This window comes from Carya illinoinensis, chromosome 6 (assembly GCF_018687715.1).
Source record: "Carya illinoinensis cultivar Pawnee chromosome 6, C.illinoinensisPawnee_v1, whole genome shotgun sequence".
Taxonomy (NCBI): Eukaryota; Viridiplantae; Streptophyta; class Magnoliopsida; order Fagales; family Juglandaceae; genus Carya; species Carya illinoinensis.
In genome coordinates this window covers 382,391-402,494 of record NC_056757.1, presented here as the reverse complement: position 1 = coordinate 402,494, position 20,104 = coordinate 382,391, and the positions used below count along the sequence as shown (strand labels likewise).

Genomic DNA, 20,104 nt, shown 5'->3' with positions numbered 1-20,104 from the left:
AACTCCGACCTTTCTATAGCTTCCCACTAGAACCTCTCGATCTCTGCATCAACAACAGCTCTGGACTCTTCTGGCCAATAAACATATCCACTTCAATGGACTCATATAAAGTTTGATCTTGAGTGTGGTGTGGTGGAGATGTGTTTATCCAAGAGAGAATCAACCAAATAGGGGAGAGGTTGCTCTAAAAAGTTCTTGGAAGCCCTTAGGGATTTTGCTCTAATTCTCCACCCTCAAACAGAAGAGAAGTTGTTCTATTTATATCCCAAGTAAAAGAGGCGCTCAAAACCCTGAATTTTAAGTGATCTGGAATATTGGATAGAGCGAAGTGTCGAGCGAGAGTCAAGCGACCAAATCTGTCTGAGTTCGCTCGAGCTCCATGTTGAGCGAGGGTCGAGCATACCACTCTATTTGAGTTCGCTTGAGCGCCATGTTGAGCGATGGTCGAGCGACCCAATCTGTCTGACTTTGCTCGAGTGCCATGTTGAGCGAGGGTCGAGCCACCCAATCTATTTGAGTTCTGCTTGACCAATGATGAACACACTTCAATCCTTTTCAAGGTATATCTCTTCAACACTTGTTACAACACTATTTTACATAGGGTTTCACAAGAATATGCCAATCAACTCATTTTTCCTTCAACAATCCCCCCCTTTGGCATTTTTGTGACAAAACCTTTAACCTATACATATGACCTAATTTTAGCACACACATCACTAGATTCATATTCTTGAACACGTTGAAATATTTCTGCACACACTTAGCAAACGGTTAAATGTACCCATACAAATATGCACAAAATATTGTTTGCAAATCACAAACCAGAATTCCTAAATAGACATGACAAGCATAGGTTTTAGAAGAGAAATGTTTCATTAAGCAATTAATCAAAAATTGAGTTCAAGAACAATTAGTCAAACAACAGCAGCTAACATGAGATACTAAAACCAAAAGCTGCTGCTCCCAAGAAACAATGTGTTACTAACAACTAACACTCACCCTGAATTTGTACTGTACTACTCTCCCTTTTTGTCACAACAGGCAAAGGGTCTCAATCATCACCATCTACAGGACTGCCACCATCATCATCATCATCATTAAGTTGCTCTTCAATGTAGTTGAAGCATTGGGTCACAAACTGCTGCAGGTTATCAACTTTAGCATTTAGGGTATCGAACCGGGCATCAAGGCAGGCTAGGTACTCAAGAACCTGCTGAAGGCTGGGCTCGGTCAAACCTGGTGCCGAAGTGGATGGTGCCAAGCTAGACGGCTGAGAAATGGATAGCCGAGAACTCGAATGCTGAAAGGAGGGAGCGGGAGGATGCTCAACAAGGAGAGGGTGCAGGGTGATGTGAGCATGACTAAGCTATATAGTCCTACGAACGATAGGAGCCTTTAGTGCAATTATAGGCTCCTGGGGAAGAAAAAGCAAATGATTAGGAGAGGGTGCAGGGTGATGTGAGCACGACTAAACTATATAGTCCTACAACCAATAGGAGCCTTTAGTGCAATTATAGGCTCCTGGGGAAGAAAAGCAACTGACTGGGAGAGGGCTAATCGGGTGATTAAACAAGCAAACGACAAACTAGTCCATGTTTGGGGGACTGAAAAGCCTCAAGAATGACCCGGCAAAGAAGACTCCCTAGATCAATGGAGACATCATTGATCAAAGCATATAGAAGGGTGGCGCGGTCAAGACCTACATCACTCTGATGACCAATAGGATATAGATTAGTAAGAACAATCCTACTGAGAATGAGATAGTTAGGTGTAAAACGTACAGTCAAAAGAGGTGACTTCCCATCCCAATTATGAGACTGACCACAGAGACATCCAGCAATGACTTGCAGACTGGGAGGAGATGTCTGTGTATAGGGATACACTGGGTAGGACACACCTCAAAAGAGCCATCATCAGAGATGGCATGAATGTTGGAGTAAAACTCCCAAACCAACTCCACAGAAGGAGTGGGATGACCAGTGGTCAAGGCCTGCCACTGGCGAGACTAAAAAATGCAAGGAATGATGGTCTTAGTAAACTCACCTAGAGAGACGTCATGCTCAACTATAGGAGTACGATGAGAGAAGTTCTAAGTATACAAATCTTGTGCCCGTGCATTATGTTGATGATATAATATTTGGTGCTACTAATGAAAATATGTGCCAAGTATTTGCTAAGATTATGCAGAAAGAATTTGAAATGAGCATGATGGAGAACTTACATTCTTTCTAGGATTGTAAATAAAGCAAGGAAAAAGTGGAACATTCATTAATCAGTCAAAATATATTAAGGAATTATTCAAGAAGTTTGGGATGGAAGGTTCTAAGAAAATTGGAACACCAATGAGCCCATCCACTAAACGTGATAAAAATGAAATCGGTAAGCTAGTTGACTCGAAGGTATATCGAGGTATGATTGGTAGCTTATTATATTTGACAGCCAGTAGACCAGATATTATGTTCAGTGTGTGGTTATGTGCGCGCGTTCAATCATCTCCAAAAGAATCTCATTTGATTGCAGTTAAGTGCATTCTTAGATATCTTAGTGGTACAATTGACCTAGGGTTATGATACCCTAAGCACACATCTTTCGATCTAATCAGCTACACATATGCAGATTATGCTGGTTGCAAAATTGATTGAAAAAACATTAGTGGAGCATGTCATTTCTTAGGTCATGCACTAGTTTCCTGGTTTAGTAAAAAGTAAAATTTTGTTGTATTATCTACTGCTTAGGTAGAATATGTTGCTGCAGGTAGTTGTTGTACTCAAGTTCTTTACATGAAGCAACAACTTGAAGATTTTAAACTCATGTATAATCATATTCCAATCAAATGTGATAATACAAGTGCTATCAATCTTTCAAAGAACCCAATACAACATTCTAGAACTAAGCATATTGAAATAAGATATCATTTTCTTCGAGATCATGTGCATAAATGCGATATAGTACTAGAGTTCACAGACACACACGATTAGTTAGCAAATATTTTCACAAAACCTTTACCAGAAGATAGATTATGTATGATTATAAGAGAAATATGTATGATGCATGCTATGAATGTCTCTTAAAAGATAGACCAGAGTTAATAAAAATAGAGAGAAAATTTTTATAAATACTTTTACATAAATTTGAGGTTCTTAGCCTCATGTTTGAGACGCTCATTCTCTTCATATAATATCATGTCATCCCTATCCATGGAATTGGCAAGCAGAATGAAGAATCTAATAGAGATTTCAACTTTTTATTCTTCTGCCGAATGATTTCTTCCCTTATGTTAGACTCTTGAACAATTCACTGAAGTACAAAAATTTGTTCTTTAAACTTTTCAACCTCATGGTTTCTGACTTGTAGCCACTGGGAAAAAGCAACAATAGAGGATGAGTAGTGAGTCCCAAGACTCACCAAGTCATAAATAGCATCGGAGTCTGACTTATTAGCCAAATTATTATTTTCTTGCTGCAACATGGCACCAATGGTAACTGCAGAAATGATAGGAGGTTGAGATGTAGAATACCTCATTGACGGATCTAGAGAAATGTTAGAAGAATGAGCTATTGAGAAAAGAATTGAAAGCTTAAAGTGAGAATGTTTAAAGAATGCAGATGAGTTATAGAGATGAGAATAAGATTTGATGCGAATTGGATGAACTTTTAAGACTGATTTTATATGGTATCGGATGGGTGAAAATGATCATTTTTTTATAGAAACTCAGAACCCTCAATCTTGTTTGTCAACAATATCAAGCGATTGTTCAAATCTCCAACCATACTTGTTGGGTCACCGACGGCTCCAATTTTTCAACTATCTATAGTTTCTACTAACACACCATTTTTTTCAGTCCATTTACTTGCTGTGGATCCTTTTTAATGATGCCGAAAGGGAGAAAAGTTTTAGACTAGAACATTAACATTATTTGAATTGCTAAACTTGTTATATATGCTTGGAATTATATTTATACTTTTACTTGAAAAACTAACGCACATTCTCAGGGGGAGCTGGGCAGGTTTGGGGGCAAAGAAATCTCTTCTCAAACTCAAAATTCTCATCTCACCATTACAACTTTCCTAAATTCCTACACAAAATATAATAAACAATTCAACTTTTTCAAATCCCAATACAACTTTTTCAAATCTCAAAACAATAATAATACTAAAAATAATATTTTAAACTCTCATCTCAAATTCAAAATTCTCATCTCTACCCCCAAACCTCCCTAAGTATTAATACAAGCTTCAAGTTCTATCAAGTATTTGTCATCATCAAAAAGGGAGAGATTGTTGAACCCAATATTTCAAGTTTCGTGTAATTATATATCTACACATAGATTATGATGATAACAAATGAATGCAAAGAATAAAGAAGTCTCAAGCTCAAGTTGTCTGCACAATAGAGTCAAGCACATCAAGGAACCAAGCATGAACAAGAAGGGAATAAGTTCACATTAAAACTCATAGAGTAATGTTGTAAATCTCTTAAAAATTTTAAATTAGGATTAAGACTCAAAATTAATATTTTATCATAAAGCATTAAAATTCATTTTCCACATGTGCATGAATATTTTGAAAATTAAATTTGAAAATTTTGAAAGATGATTGATTGTCATCTTTCACATGCGCATGCTTTATTTGAATATTTTCAAAAGTGATTGATACTCTTTTTGACTTATGCAAAATGTAAATAATTTTTTTTTCGAAAATTTTGAAAAGTAAATAGTACTCTTTTTGTCATATATGAAAAGTAAAAAGATTAGGTTTAAAATTTTTGAAACGTAAATGATGTTGTCTTTGACAAATGAAAAAGAAGAAATTTTTATTTGAATTTTTTGAAAAGTAAATGATGTTGTTTTTGACAATTGAAAAAGAAGAAACTTTTATTTAAATTTTTTGAAAAAGTGAATGATGTTGTCTTTGACATGTGAATCTTTTTAAATTTGAATATGAAGTCTCATATGCCTATAAATAGATCATTTGAGAGCTTCAAATTCACAACACCAAGAGCATACAACATTCATTCAAAGCTTTCATTCTCTCTTCTCTAAGCATTGAGCCTTAACCATTTTTCATTTTGAGAGAGATATAGTTTGCGCTATATTGTTCTTATTTCAGTCATTGATGAGTGTTCTCTAATAACCTACCCACTATCAGCTCTTGTATCCGTAAAAGGGTGTGTATAACCCTTGTGCGTGTAGAAAGTGTTCTACACAGGGAAGAGTTGAATCACCACGTGTAAGGTGATTGCAAGTGTAGAGGATGTTCAACACGGATCCTTTGTAGAGTTGTTCAAAGGTGTAATAGGTTTCTATCTCCACCTGAAGAAGGTTGAATAATGAATTTGGGGATCCTCAAGGGGTAGCTTGAGGCGAGGACGTAGGCAGTGGTGCCGAACCTCGTTAACATACTGAGTTTACTTCTCTCTTACCCTTACTCTTTATTATTATTGCTGCTTCATATTTTGTTTATATTTTATATTGTGTATTTGATTTATAATTGTTAATTTTTAAATACAACTCAATTCACCGCCCCTCTTGTGTTAGTCATCTGGGCAACACGTGAAGAAGAGCAAAAGAAATCACACCAAGGGCAAAGGAGAAGATCCAAACTAGCAAAGGGGAAAAAATGGGGAGAAACCATTCAAAAAGAGCTTGAGCGGCGCTGGGGGGTTTTTATAACCAGCCTTTGCTCGAGCGAAATAAAACCCTTTAGCGACCTGCTGAGCAGTTGTTGATTGAGCGACGTCGAGTGGAGTGTCGAGTGAACACTCTAGACTTGCATTTTTGCCTAGTTTTGAAACACACAACACTCACATGGCTTTGAAAAACACTGAGGAAGTCAATTTTTAAACCAAAAATACATATCAAATGTAGAAGAGCATCATGTTCTCACAAAACACGCAGGTAATAAAAACAAAGTATCACAATTAATATAGACATGCGTGTTTATAACGGTCCTAACTCAATCAAGAAATTTCAACCGTAAATTGTGAGCGGGGTTGGGCTGAACAGGAAACCATAAATGCTTGCGAAGCTCTTCCAAGACACAGAAAGTCAAACACAATGCTGCTAGGACCTAAATCCTTCTGTATTAATACTTGTTTCAGCATAATCAAGAAACAGAAAACTTATTCTGTTTTTCACCCCTTTTTTTATTTATAACATCATCACTTTTTTTTTTTCCTTTTGATATACCAGATTTTTGCACAAGAGAACCATGATGAGATCGTCTAGCCCGTGGTCAATTTTGTGTGCAAGTAGAGCTTCCTACCACCTTTGATTGCCTCCCCAATAAACTTACAAGTAGCGAAATGTTAATTGACCGAGCTGGGAGTGAATTGTGTGATGCCAGTCTCAGATTACAAAAGATACTCATGCTCCAAACCTTTGTAAGCCATAGGTATATAATACAAATCTCAAAAGATACATGCACCTACATTTTAGAATTAAGAGCCCCACCATCATATAACATGATCATGAAGTGCATGTAAGGGCAATAATAACTAGAAAAAGATGAAACAAGAAAATGAGTAAACAAGAACCATAAAACAAACAAAAAAAATGCATGTAAAGTCTGTGATGCATGTAATGTGTGTTTCAGTCTACAACACAAAAACCATATGTGGCTTGCATCTTCCCTTTTTGGATGATCCACCTTGGTACCCATTTTCTTGCGCAGAGCTTTTCAATTCTCTTGGGGTGCCACCTAAGCTCAAAATAGTTTGGTCGGATGTGACCAATCTTACCACAATGATGACACACGGGGTTTGCTTTGTGAACTCTTTGTCTCAAGAAGGTTAAGACATTCTTAGGGCCATTCATGAAATTTTTACCCCTTCTAGAAGAATAAGCAGTTCTACTTTTAACGAATGTAGGAGCATGCAAAGAGTGACTTCTTAATTTAAAACAGTCTGGTCTAATATGACCAATCTTTCCACAGTGATGACATATAGGGCTCATATTGCAAGCTCCTTGTCTTTTGGGAGGAAGAACAGAATTTTGCACTTGTAAAGGCTTCTTACCCTTTTCAGATGGATGAACCTTCCTATTATTAGTCATTGTAGGAATAAACACTATTTTTCTCACATTTTTATAGGAGGCTTTTGAGGTTGAAGGAGCATCAGGATTCTCTTCAAAGTAGCCTAAACCACTCTTATCACTAGAGGACTTTCCTAAACTTAGGAGTTTGTCAAGCTGTTTTGTCCCAATGGAGAATTTCTGCAACTTAGTGTTTAACAAAGTCAGCTCACTTTCATGAGTTGTCACTTTATCTTCCAAAGTCACATTCCTCTTTTGTAACTCATCTGTTAGACCAATGGCTTCACTTAGTTTGCCTTGGAGCCCTTCATTTTCTCTTTTGCATAAATTTATTTCCTCAATATATGCTTTATTGAGTTTTCTCAATTTCACATATGTGATGACCCGCTTTTAAGTGTATTTTCGCTGAAGTATTTGTTTTTATTTAATTAATATACTAGTTATTTTATTTTAATGTATTTGCGTTTTTAAAATTGGGTTTTAATTTAATTTAATTTGTTTGAGGTTGTGTTTTATTTCTTTAAGCTGTTTAGTGGTTTTAATCTTTTTGGCGGTTTGTTTCGTTTTCCCGGAGTGAGGATTGGACCTCATCTCTTTTCACATCTTTTTCCTTTTTTCTCTTTTTCCTTTTTTCTTTTCCCTTCTTTTTCCTTTTTCCTTCTTTTCTTTTTCTTCTTTTTCTTTTTCTCTCTCCTCTCTCCCCGATTCGGACCCCCCCGAGCTCTCTCTCTCTCCTCCCTCTCCCTCACGCCGGCGCCACCTTCTCTCTACCCTACCGCCGCCGTCCGGCCACCAACCGGACCCCCACCGGTCCCATTCTCTTCCTCTCCCTCCGGTGCACCACCCCTCCAAAACCCACCCCCAACCGGCCGGCCATTTGGCCGGAAAAAGCTTCCAAAGGGCGCACGGATTTCACTCCGATCCGCCGCCGTCGCTCCACCTCCGGCCACCATTTCTTCACCACTTCATCACCGGTCCCTTGCCGTCCTAACCCACCCATTTCCGGCCTCCAACGACCACCGGAGCAGCTCCCACGAGCTTGTTTTCCGATTTGCCATTTTCGGCCATTTCCGGCCATTCCGCCGCCACCCACGGCCGTCCGTCACTTCCAATAGCTTCACAACCACCTCTAGACCATTCCCTATCAATCCCGTGTCCTAGTTTGTCCCCGTTCAAAAGTGGGTTTTTCAGACCCACGGCCACAGTGAATTTTCACTGTGACGTTGCTGTTTTTCCGCCGTTTGCAACGCCGCTTGTTTTCTAAAATTGCCATATAGCGCTGTAAGTATTTTTTCCAAACCCTATTTTCAGATTTTAATATATATTGCTCATTCAATTATTTACTGTTGTTGGTTGTTGATTCCGGACTGAGTCCGAGGAGTTTCGGGGGTCGGATGGATGGAGGACGGAGTTGCCTGTTTATTTGTTTTATATTATTGGATTATTTTAATATGCATTGTTATGGCATTACATGGTGCATGCACGTGTGTTTGTGGGTTTTGTGTGAAAAGCCTGTGTATTGGCGTGAGTGGTTTTACGGGTGCGTGTGTATCACGAGCCCAAGCCGGGATGGGTTATTATCTCGGTGGAGCTCCTCTGGTCACTCGGGAGCGGAATAAACTGAGTGATGTCCCCTGAGTCGTCGAGAGAGATGACGGGAGCGGGGCTAGGGGATGCTTGGCTACGAACGTGCCGGGCATGGAACCGGGCATCGCCCTACTCACCGACTCCGTGGCCCTTCGCTAGCGAGGGCTAGAGGATGCTTGGCTACGCACGCGCGGGAGGCGCGGAACTGGGCATCGCTCGTTAGGTGTCACATGCGTGGTGGTACTCTGCGGTGTGACACTGGAGCCAGGGTGTGCGGATGACCCCTAGGGGAGGTCATGGCGTATACGGTTAAAATTGGATAATGGTTTATGAGGCCAAATGGGACTTTTGGCGTGGGCCAGATGGACTTCTGGCGAGATATTGGGCCGGATGGACTTCCGGCGAGATATTGGGCCAAATGTGGCTTTTGGCGTGTTTTTCGGAAAGGATATGTTTTTGGGCCAAATGGGTTTTTGGCGTGTGTGGAAAACTGGTGTTTTTGGGCTTTGTGCATTGGGCATGTTTCATGCATCTTGTTTGAGTTATATGTGTTTTTATCTGGTAGTGTTTGGGTTTACTTACCTGCGGTACCATTCGTGGTTCCGTAGCTTTTGGTGCAGAGTTGGAGGACGAAGAGGAGGAGGCTGAGCCCGAGGATGCGGCTCCGCCGGGTTGCTGATGCTATCTTTTATATTTGTTTAAAATTGTATTCGTGTTTTGTAATATTTATCTATGTATGTTTTAAACAGCTTGTATTACGTTAAGAAATTCTGGTACTTAGTTATGACCTTCTTTATCCGCTGCGTGTTTATCTGTACACATCTGTTGCCCTGCACACACCCGGCACCCGTCGAGGGGATGGTGACCCGGGTTGTCACCATCTGGACGTCTCAATTTCCCCGTGTTTGGGCGTGGGGATTTGGGGGCGTCACAACATATTTCTTATACAACTTCTCATAGATTTCCTACAACTCATCTTCATCCCCAGATTCATTTTCATAAACACTCTCAATTTCAAACATTGATTCACTATTATGACTTTTGCCTCCAACAGAGGAAGTGAATGCCATGTAGTTGAGATTTTTCTTCATGGAAGAATTCTCTTGTGAGTCACTTGACTCAAACTCACTATCAGTCAAGGAAGTAGCATTAGCCTTCTCTTTGGCTTTTTTGTAATTTGCACACTCAAATCGAATGTGACCAAAACCATGACATTCATGGCACTAAATATTGTCTTTGACAGCTCTGGTGTATCGCTTATAGCTCATTTCTCAGTTTTCTAAAATTTAACCCCCATTGAAACCTTTGAACCTTCTCTTCTCATGTCCCGGGTTTTTCTTAGCAAACATCTTCCTGAATTTTTTAGCATAAAAAGTTATCTCCTTGTCACTCATTGCAAGTTCATCAGAAGATTCATCAGACTACTCTTTAATAGTATTGAGGGCTATGGACTTGTTTTTCTTATCCACAGGAAGAGTATGTTCTTAGGTTTGCAAGGAACCCACCAACTCTTCAATCCTCATGTTGACCAAATCTTTGCTTTCTTCTATTGCAATGACTTTGGGACAAAATCTCTCAGGAAGAGATCTAAGGACTTTTCTCACAATTTTGTTCTCAGGAATTCTATCCTAAATTGGTGGCTTGGCAAAAACCTTCTCAAGGATGGTTTAAGTTAAATACAAATGGTAGTAGTTTTGGGAATCCTGGGTAGTTTGGGGAGATTGGTATTATCATAGATGCTCAAGGTAATTTAGTTCATGCTTTTGCTTCTCCTCTAGGAGTTGGTTCAAATAATCATGCAGAGTTATTAGCTCTTCTATATGTTCTTAAAGCTTGTAAAACTCAGAGGATTGGTTTTGTGGAAATTGAACTTGACTCTTAAGTAGTGGTGTCGTGGTCAAAGCAACTGAGATGTGGGGTTTGGTATCTGGAAGATTTTGGGGAGGAGATTATTGGTCTCATGGATTCACTAGTTTGTTCTGTGCATCATGTCTTCAGAGAGGGGAACAAAGCTATAGATTGGCTAGTAAAGTATGGTGCGAAGGGTCATCGTTTGGAGTGGCAAGTGATTGGGGGGAAGTGCCGAGGCTACTGAGAGGTTTAATCTGCTTGGATAAGCTAGGTCTTCCATCTTTACGTTGCTGCTAATGTAGCTAATTTTTTATTTGATGTTTTTATTGCTTTTGGATTTTGTAGTTGGGTTTTATATTGTTTTATTTCTTGCATGGGCTAACTTTGTTTTGCAGGTTCTTTGTGTCTCTTATGCTTTCATTGTAGATTTTTTCTCTTGGTTATTCTTGTCTAGTTTGTACTGAGGTTTTATGGTTTTATGATTTTGATGCCTGTTTTTGGATCTTATTGAATTATTTGTAAACTCCAAATGTCTGGTTTGTAACTATGGTTTTCCTCTGCCCCAAGTGAGGGCATTCAATAAACTTGGAATACCATCCTCTTCTTTCAAAAAATAAAATAAAATAAAGCCATGTAATCATAAATCAATGGTATAGAGATTTTTCCCCAAACGGAAGGAACTCATCATTACTATGAATCTTTAGAACACGCAAAACAAATAACATACAGTACCATGTTTAAAACGTATCACCCAACTCATCAGTCAATTCAGTTGGATACAAAGTTTTTTAAAGAATTATTTCAATTTTGTTTGTATTCCAAAGTGACTTCAAAAAGTACAACAAGTAAAATTTATTTTCTTACAAAAATTCTTGGATGAGTTTTTAAGTTTTATTAATGTGGTTTTGAAATAATTGAGTATAAGTTGCTATGTGCATTCAAAAGGCCATGTTTTTGTAGGAGTAAAATACTTAAGAGCTCAAATGAATCGTGTTTTGTTAAAATTCAAATCAAGCAATATACAGCAGCAATCTTCCAGACTTAAAATCCCTTAATACATTTTAAAAGCAACTTAGATACTTTTATGTGAAAGAGCTCTAAGCAAGTTCCCACTAGAGATGAAGTTTAAACCACGAAAAACGTATACAATCAAGACCAAATTATTTATGAAAAATATCCTAACAATCAATGTGGTAAAAATAACCCTTGCTTCTTTTGTGATTATTTATTTTTGATATTACGTGCCTGTGGGTTTTGGATTTGTGATGCAACTTACGTCACCATCAAATGCACAGAGGAGCTTACGAGTGGCAACAAAAAGGAGTAAATCACACATTGCAAGAGAAATTCTGGAGTTTCAAGCGTGTCTTTGACTTAGAGGAATTCATGGATTGTGGTCAATGCATCAACAACCTCAAAATCTCTGACAAGGTAACAGATGAGAAATTATATCTTGAGACTCTATGCATCCCCGAGATTTGTTGGCACTTTGTCTCGAACACCCTGTGCTATGATTGAGAGACAAACCTCCGTGAGGGATCCAACCATTATTGCAACGAGCATGTATCCCGCGCAATACGTAGATAGTTATAGATGTGGATTTTTCTAGATCTATGTTTAAATATGCACTATACATAATCACGATTAAAACTATTTAAAATTAATAATTAATAACAATTGGTCAAACGTCACTAAACAATTAATATGTTTAAACACGATCTCTTTGTCACTAAAGTTTTTAGACATACGTGTCACTAACTGAGTATCAAACTTCATTAAATTTTTAGAAAAACATGGCATAATATTTTATTCAAGTAAATACATATTATAGAAAATAATTTAAAAAATTTTAAGCCTTTTATATAAAACTAATAATATTATTATTTAAATATTCTTTAGTAAATAGTAGCAGAATGCCAGTTCATAAATAGAATTAATCATGCTTAAATCAAATACTTTGTAATTTATTACTATAGTATAATTATAAATCAATACTTAGTAATATATTTTAACTACCATAGAATATAAGTGCCATTCTCATAAAACATAATCCAAGTTAAAACAAATTCAAATCAAGACCAAATCTTAAAAAGCAATCACTTTTGTCATGATTTATAACTCAAGAGAAATAATATAATAAGGGTCTTTAAATTGGTACGTGGGTTTTGTTTTACTGGAAAGGTTAGATGGTTTTTTATCTAATAATTTTAACTTTATATGTGTCTCACATAAAAGTAAGGCAAATCAATCTTAAAAGAATAAAGTATTCACTTCTGAAAAAACAAAAAGATTTGGAACGTAATTTAGCCATTAAGAAGCAAATCTAAACTATTATGATTTACAGAGGGAAACTACGAAATTGACAAAAGCAAATCTGACTTCGTTTATGCATTATAGAGGGAGGCTATAGGGAAAATAACATGATTTGACTTAACAATTACAGCTACATATCTCACATTAGAGAAGAAAACAATTTTCAAGTAAAAGGGGTTCGGTGCCGAGAGGGAAAAAATAGATATGCACTTACAAACCAAGAGGAAGGAGAGATTGTGACGAAATTGGTGGTTGGACTAAGAAGTGAGGCTACCACGACAAAGGCTTCTATGCAGCAAAAAATAAATTTAGGCTTTGTTAGGCTAAAGAACAATGGAGAAAAGAAAGAGGATTCGATGTGATTTTATTGAGAAAATATCATAGTGCAATGGTGGTGACTGGGCTGGAGCTTTTTGGGTTGCTCAAATGATCTTCTGACTCTCCTTTTGAAAACTCGCCTTCAGCACCTTTTGGGTGACTTCCAATGGTGGCGAGGTAAGTGTTTCAATTTGAAGAAAGATAGCTAAGGCGGCCTTGCTGGATTTCTCCATTTTTCTGTGTAAGGCTCTGTCGAGTTCTCTATTTGATTTTTGGAAAGATGGACTGTATTTTGAGAAGTTGGCAAAAGGGAAGATATATAGATAGGAGGAACTATTTCGACATTTGAAATTCGAAATCCATCACTGATGAAGACTCAATATGAGAGCTAAAACTTATCTACATTAGTTTTTTTAATATAGTTCTCCATCCATAGTCTTGCAAAATCTATGAAAATTTGCTTGAGTTTTTGTTGACTTTCATAAGATTCACCAACTCCAATAAAGAACTTCTCATCAAAGCCTATGTTCTTTGTTTCATGCCATATATGATGCTAACACTTGGATAGAACACAAGTTCTTGCGGCCTGTTTCAACGGCAAGAAAGAAATGATGATCAAGAGAATTTCGTCAACATGGCTTCCGGATAGTTTTACCATGGGTTGTTTGAAAATCCAAAAATCGGGACCATTTTATATCTCAGGTCCATTTTATATCACTGAAGCATGAAACATTGCAAGGAAGAAAACATTGCGATGCTTTGAGTTTTGGTTGAAATGTCGTTGTGATGCTTCAACTTTTGGCCAAAATGTTGTAAGGAAGTAAATACAATTTTTCACGGGAACAATATACTATTGAAACATGGATGAAAATAAACAACTATTCTGTCGATCTTGTCCCATTTTCCAATCCCAGAAGGTTTTGTGGACCGGACCGAACCAACTCGGTCTAGGGTTTTCCGACCTTGGACCAGATCGAACAAACTAAGGACTGGACTAGTCCGGTCCCATTTGGGATCGTCCGGTTTAGTAGGTCCGTTCGGTCCAACCTTCTTTTTATTTTTTTTTAATCGATTGATAAAAAAAATTTATTTAAAATACTAAATTAAAATTAAGCGACTGATTAAATGAAAATTTGATAATAAATTGTACAATTATTAATATATATTAGTATTATATATTATAGTTATACATTAAAGAATATAATAATACATTGATCTAAATATATATAGTTATAGACTTAGTACTAATAACTATACCAATAGTATTACTAATATACTATATGTTAGTAATAAATTGGTAATACTATATTAAATACTATTCTATGTAGTTATAATGATTTAATACTAACATATTAAGTTAATTATGCTACAAATTTATACATATACTATAATTTATTCTATAACTCTTATAATATGTTAATATATTAATATATAGTAGTACTATATATTATAATTATACATTAAAGAATATAATACTTATGTAATATTGTGATATATTAATAATTATTTATATACAATTATTTATATAAGTAATAAAATATATATATTTTAATTTACCTTCAATCTGGGGTGAAAATCCCTTGGACCATGGACAGGACCAAATGAATTCGGTTCTATATAATTTGGACCGGACCGGACCAGATCAATTCGGTCAAGTCGGGTTTTGTCCAAAAATGGCTGGTCCGGACCGGCCGAATCTCTCCCCTTGTTGGAATGCTTATCTCTAAGTGCAAATAAACGGCTTTATGCTGATTTATACAGTACAAATGCCAAGTAAGCAAGTTTTTAACTTCGCTTTTATATAATTAAATAGATTATTCAAGTCTTCAGAAATAATTAAGAAGGTCTTCAGAAATAATTAAGAAGGTGCCAGATTGTGTAACAGTGGAAGTTAACAAACATTTTTAGATAGAAAGGTCAGCTTAGAAGAATGATGGTACACTCTCAACTTGAGTGAGATTTGAACATGCATGTGAAAATCTCAAGTATTTAAAAGGGAGCATGGGAACAATCGAAAACACTAAGCATGTAAAGAAAAGGGTAAATTCTTGTATTGATCCATGAGGTTTAGTTTAATTTCAAGTGGTTTCTAGGGTTCACTGATGAAATGGATAACACAAAATACATGGAAGAAATCCAACAGCATACCAATTGGTATGATTGAAGCCAAATTTGACAAGATAAGTATGATAATGTCTAGGCCTACTATCCCACAAACTTGATCAATTTGTGCATAGGGCTCCATTAAGTCCCATAGATTACTTGGGATGCTAGTTTTGTTGAAGCCATCAACTATGATAAACATTCCACAAAAGAAAATTAAAAGCAAATAGGAGACCTGGCAATGAACAAAAATAGACTTTAGATATAACTCTTGAACAAGCAATCTAGTCGAAGGAGAGCTTTCTGACTTCGCTCTCCTTCGACGGGAGTTGGAGGCAAAATTTTGCTCTGACCCCATCTGCAGCACCATGCTTTGTCATTGGTGATACCTGAAATTAAGATAAAAAGTCACAATCAATAAAGAAAAAAAAAATTGATTCAGAAAATTGTATACGCTAAAAGTAGAATTTAATTCTCATTTCTCACCAATAAAATTTAAAGGGGGTTATCAACTTATCCATACTCCATGATCCATCAACTACATCTCAACTCCCAATGGTTGAGTCTATAAACCATAAATAATTCTCAGAAGTCAACCAAAGCTTAATGGGCAAGTTAGTTATCAGCTATATGTTTGCAGGTTGCACATATTTTAGGCTATGGTACACCATTTTTGTAGGCATGTTTGATGAATGGAGCCAGAAAACGAGGGGGGAAACCATGATTTATGAAGAGTGGCGCCTTCTTAGCTATTGGAGAAAAACAAAAAAACAAAACAAAACAAAAAAACAAAAACAAAAACAAAAACAAAAACAAAACAAAAAAAACATATAACATTGCAAAGCAAGTGACATTGATTACCCCCACTTAAGACATTATTCAAGGTAGACAACCAAATGTGATTGGTGTATTTTTCTTTTATTTTTATTTTACCATTGCATGTTTGTTGAGAACAAGGGTGGAAAAGCTTAAAATCATGATAATTTGTTTGGCATGCAACGTATAACGAACATATTCATGGCATTTGCAAGCAATGGTAGGGACTGCATGTTTTTCTCTTCTTTTTTTTTTTTTTCAGTATTCACCACTAGACTCTGTTTGTTAGAAAAAAATCTCACCTAATTGACTATGAAAATTAAAAATAAGAAAAAAAGTTGAAACACTACAAGATGTCCTTAGCCTTGGCAATCACTTGCTGCCAAGTTGTCCATAGAAAATCTACTTCACTGGCTCTATCTTCTCCCACCTGTTGGATAAGGAGATCAAACACCAAGTGGGTTTTCTTCCATATTCAATTGGCCTCATCTCTTTTCTATGACTTTCCAATCTTTTTCTTTTCTTTTTTAATAAATTGTACTTCCTTCTTCTACTAATTTTATTTTGATCTTCATTTCATGAATTCTACCATAACATTAACTTCTTTTGAGGATTGATGAACTAGATATAATGTTCATCCAATAAAAAAAGGTTTTCAGATTCTGATACAGCAGAAAATTGAGGGGAAAATAGGAATAAAATAATAGCAAAGATTAGTCTTTCTTTAATTAATTTTTCATGACTATATAGATAAACCAAAAGGGATCAATCTTATGTTAATAATAATGATGTCACAAAAAATAATAAAATACCCAAGCAACCATGATTTATTGGGTTCAAATATATATATAATATATAATCATATTGAAAGGCAAAGCTTCCGAGTCCCTGTTGTTTTTACTCACTCATTGAGATGCAATCTCTATCAACAAACAAAGGATTGAGAGACACCACATTTCAACCAGTGATGCTAGGATTAGTTAGTACATGACTGAAAAGTTAGGGGTTGTTAAATTATTTGCCTCTTTATCATCTATAAAAGGTTAAAAAAAATAACAACTTCTCACTGCATAGGGACAGCAAAAATATTTAAAGGAACAAGAAGCTAAGATTCCAATATTGCCTGAAAGATTACTAAGTTCCACAATTAGACAAACACTTGGTAGGCAGGATGTGTAGCACAACAATTATTTGCCTCTTTATCATCTATAAAAGGTTAAAAAAAATAACAACTTCTCACTGCATAGGGACGGCAAAAATATTTAAAGGAACAAGAAACTAAGATTCCAATATTGCCTGAAAGATTGCTAAGTTCCACAATTAGACAAATAGTTGGTAGGCAGGATGTGTAGCACAACCAAAACAGAACAGCAACATCACGACTCATGCCCTTTACAACCAACAATAGACACCAACAAACAGAGTCCAAACAGACACCAACAGACCAACAACACAGAAGAAAAATCACAATTTAATGGGTACAAATCTTACAAAACTAAATATGAAGGGGGAGAGAAGGGGATACCAAATTGGACTTACCTTTACCAATTGAAGCTGAAGACGATAGGATGAACTGACGAAGGGATGTTGTCAACGGTGGTCTGGGCTTTGGATGACGACATGGCGACGAGGGACACAAGTCTCAGGGAAAAGCCTCTGGAACTGGAAGAAAGAAAGGGCCAAAGGCAAAGGGGCAGTCACGGAATAGGAGGGGGAGAGAAGAGGGAGGGAGGAAAATATCGAAGGGGGATCAAAACGACGATGTTCCACTTATAATGGAACGACGTCGTTTAGTTATTTTTTTAAAAATAGTCAGAGTTCGAAGCTGCTAGGGGCTCTGACCTCCGACTCCGGTTTTGACAATTTTCTCAAAGCACCTCCAAACTCTGCTCAGAACATTGAAAACTCCGACTCCATTGAAGGCGAAGGTTGGCCGGAATTGGAGTATCCAGAATTTTGCACAACCCTAAAGCAATACGCGTTCCTTATCTACTACAAGGTATGCCTAATATTTTGAGGTTCCACCAATGCTTGAAGGGAAAAATAATAAGAAGAAAGAGCACTATGTTAACATATTATACCTTTTCAAGGCATGACCTAGCATCCCTGAAATCAAGAACCATGAGAGCAAGTGCAGTAGTAATTGCAGTCCATGACATATTTAGACCCATATTGAAAGCAATCAACATCCCCATCGTGACAAGGTAAACACATGACTTCCACAACTTCCTTTTCCATCTCAAGGTCAAATCTTCCTTTCCTTCTGAAGACTGTATAGAAAGTGCGTCACTTATTTCTCCACTGATGCAGTATTGTGTGAAGTAGTGGTTTCTTCCCTTTCTGAGAAGATGCATCATTTGCCACTTCTTTCGATGCATTAGAATTTCTTGTAGACTCCAACATATCATTATGGACACTGTGGATATCATTCTCACTGAAAGTTAATCGGTTTCTAATGGTCTCAACGTGGCCCATGTTCCCATTTATGTTGGGAGGGATTTGAACATTTATAGCTTCCATTCTATACTTCCATTCTTGAGAACTCAAGGATGTAAAACGTGACATCGTGGCTGGTGAAAGGCAATGAGAATTCAGGTCATCCTCTACAACAACTTCTATAGCTGCATCTTCTTCATCTTTTGGAATAGAAAGCAACCTCCAATACAAGCATATAAGAATTACACCGTTGGCAACAACTCCCAAGAGCGTCGCAGGGAGAATGCCGACTAGAAAATTCCTGAAAGATATCCTACTTTGAATTGCTATAACCAAGTTTTAGGGGTTGCCAATTGGAGTTACTGAAGACCCAATATTAGCACTAGATGCCAAAGCAAGAAGGAAAGGATGCGTTGGGAGATTATGTTGCCTCTCAATTTTCAAAACAAACTTGGTCAAAACTATGCAAAAGGTATGATTAGTGAAAAGCACACTTGAAATGGCAGAAATAAGGCAGATTCGGAAAATTAAGTCTTCCATGAGAGCAAATTTACTCTTCCATGAGAGCATCTTTCCCAAGTACTTGAACATATCAGCACTTTCGAGATAGACACCGACAAGCATGGTTCCAAAGAGGAGACTAAGTATTGGGAGATCAATTGCAACATATGCTTGATTTGGAGTTATGATTCGGAATATAACCATCAGCATGGCTCCCAGGAGGGACCCTGCAGTCGTCCCAAAAAACTCGGCAGCTCCAAGGGCTCGATATATTAATTTAATGAAATTCCACCGCTAACTGCATCTTACCATAAAACAACTAAAAATTAAATTTCTGTGGAGAATATATCTTCCGACACCATAATACATGAAGCGCACTAACATGATAGCAAAATTCATTGAAGATCTGTAACCAAACAGCTGGAAAGTAAAGACTAAGCTCAAAAAATTCTAGGAAGATACGAATGCAGAGATATTGTAGCTTCGAATACTCTATAGTTAATAAACTAACAGAACATAAGCCTATGGTCAAGTAAAAACAGAGATCAACAAGTTCAACTAGCACCAACAATCTAGATTTTTCCCGTTTCTTGTTCTTTTATCTAGAATTTCTTAAGAAAAGAACCCAGGATTCATATTGAAAGCAAAATCGAGCCGAAATGAATTGTTTGAATTTTTCTATTTCAAAGGCACGTCAAATGTACTATGTTTGCTAAGTAGCTTACTGTTTCATGCTGAAGATGTCAAGGATATTCATGACTTCCTTATCTCTCGAGGCAAACTAAGCATTAACCATCTCTTTTTTGCAAATGATAGTTTGCTCTTTTGTAGGGCTAATGCAATGGAGTGGGCTACTCTTAATAGGATTCTTGGCATCTATGAAAACGCATCAGGGCAGCAACTCAACAAAGCCAAGACTTCCATCTTCTTTAGTGCCAATACTAAGAAAGCTACTAAAGATTATATCCTCAGCTTGGCTGGCACTCGATCCACTTCCTGCTATGATAAATATCTTGGTCTTCCTGCTCTCATAGGAAGAACAAGACATGCTGCATTTAAGGGTATCTTGGGCAGGATGAGATGTAGGATCAGCAACTGGAAAACTAAATTCTTATCACAAGCAGGGAAGGAAATTTTCTTGAAAGGTGT

General features: G+C 37.0%; 1 pseudogene; it reads right to left on the bottom strand.

Annotated features, from left to right (window-relative positions):
* Positions 1 to 1,051: 1,051 nt before the first annotated feature.
* On the bottom strand, positions 1,052 to 19,712 carry LOC122313603 (annotated as a pseudogene).
* Between the last annotated feature and the right edge of the window lie 392 nt (positions 19,713 to 20,104).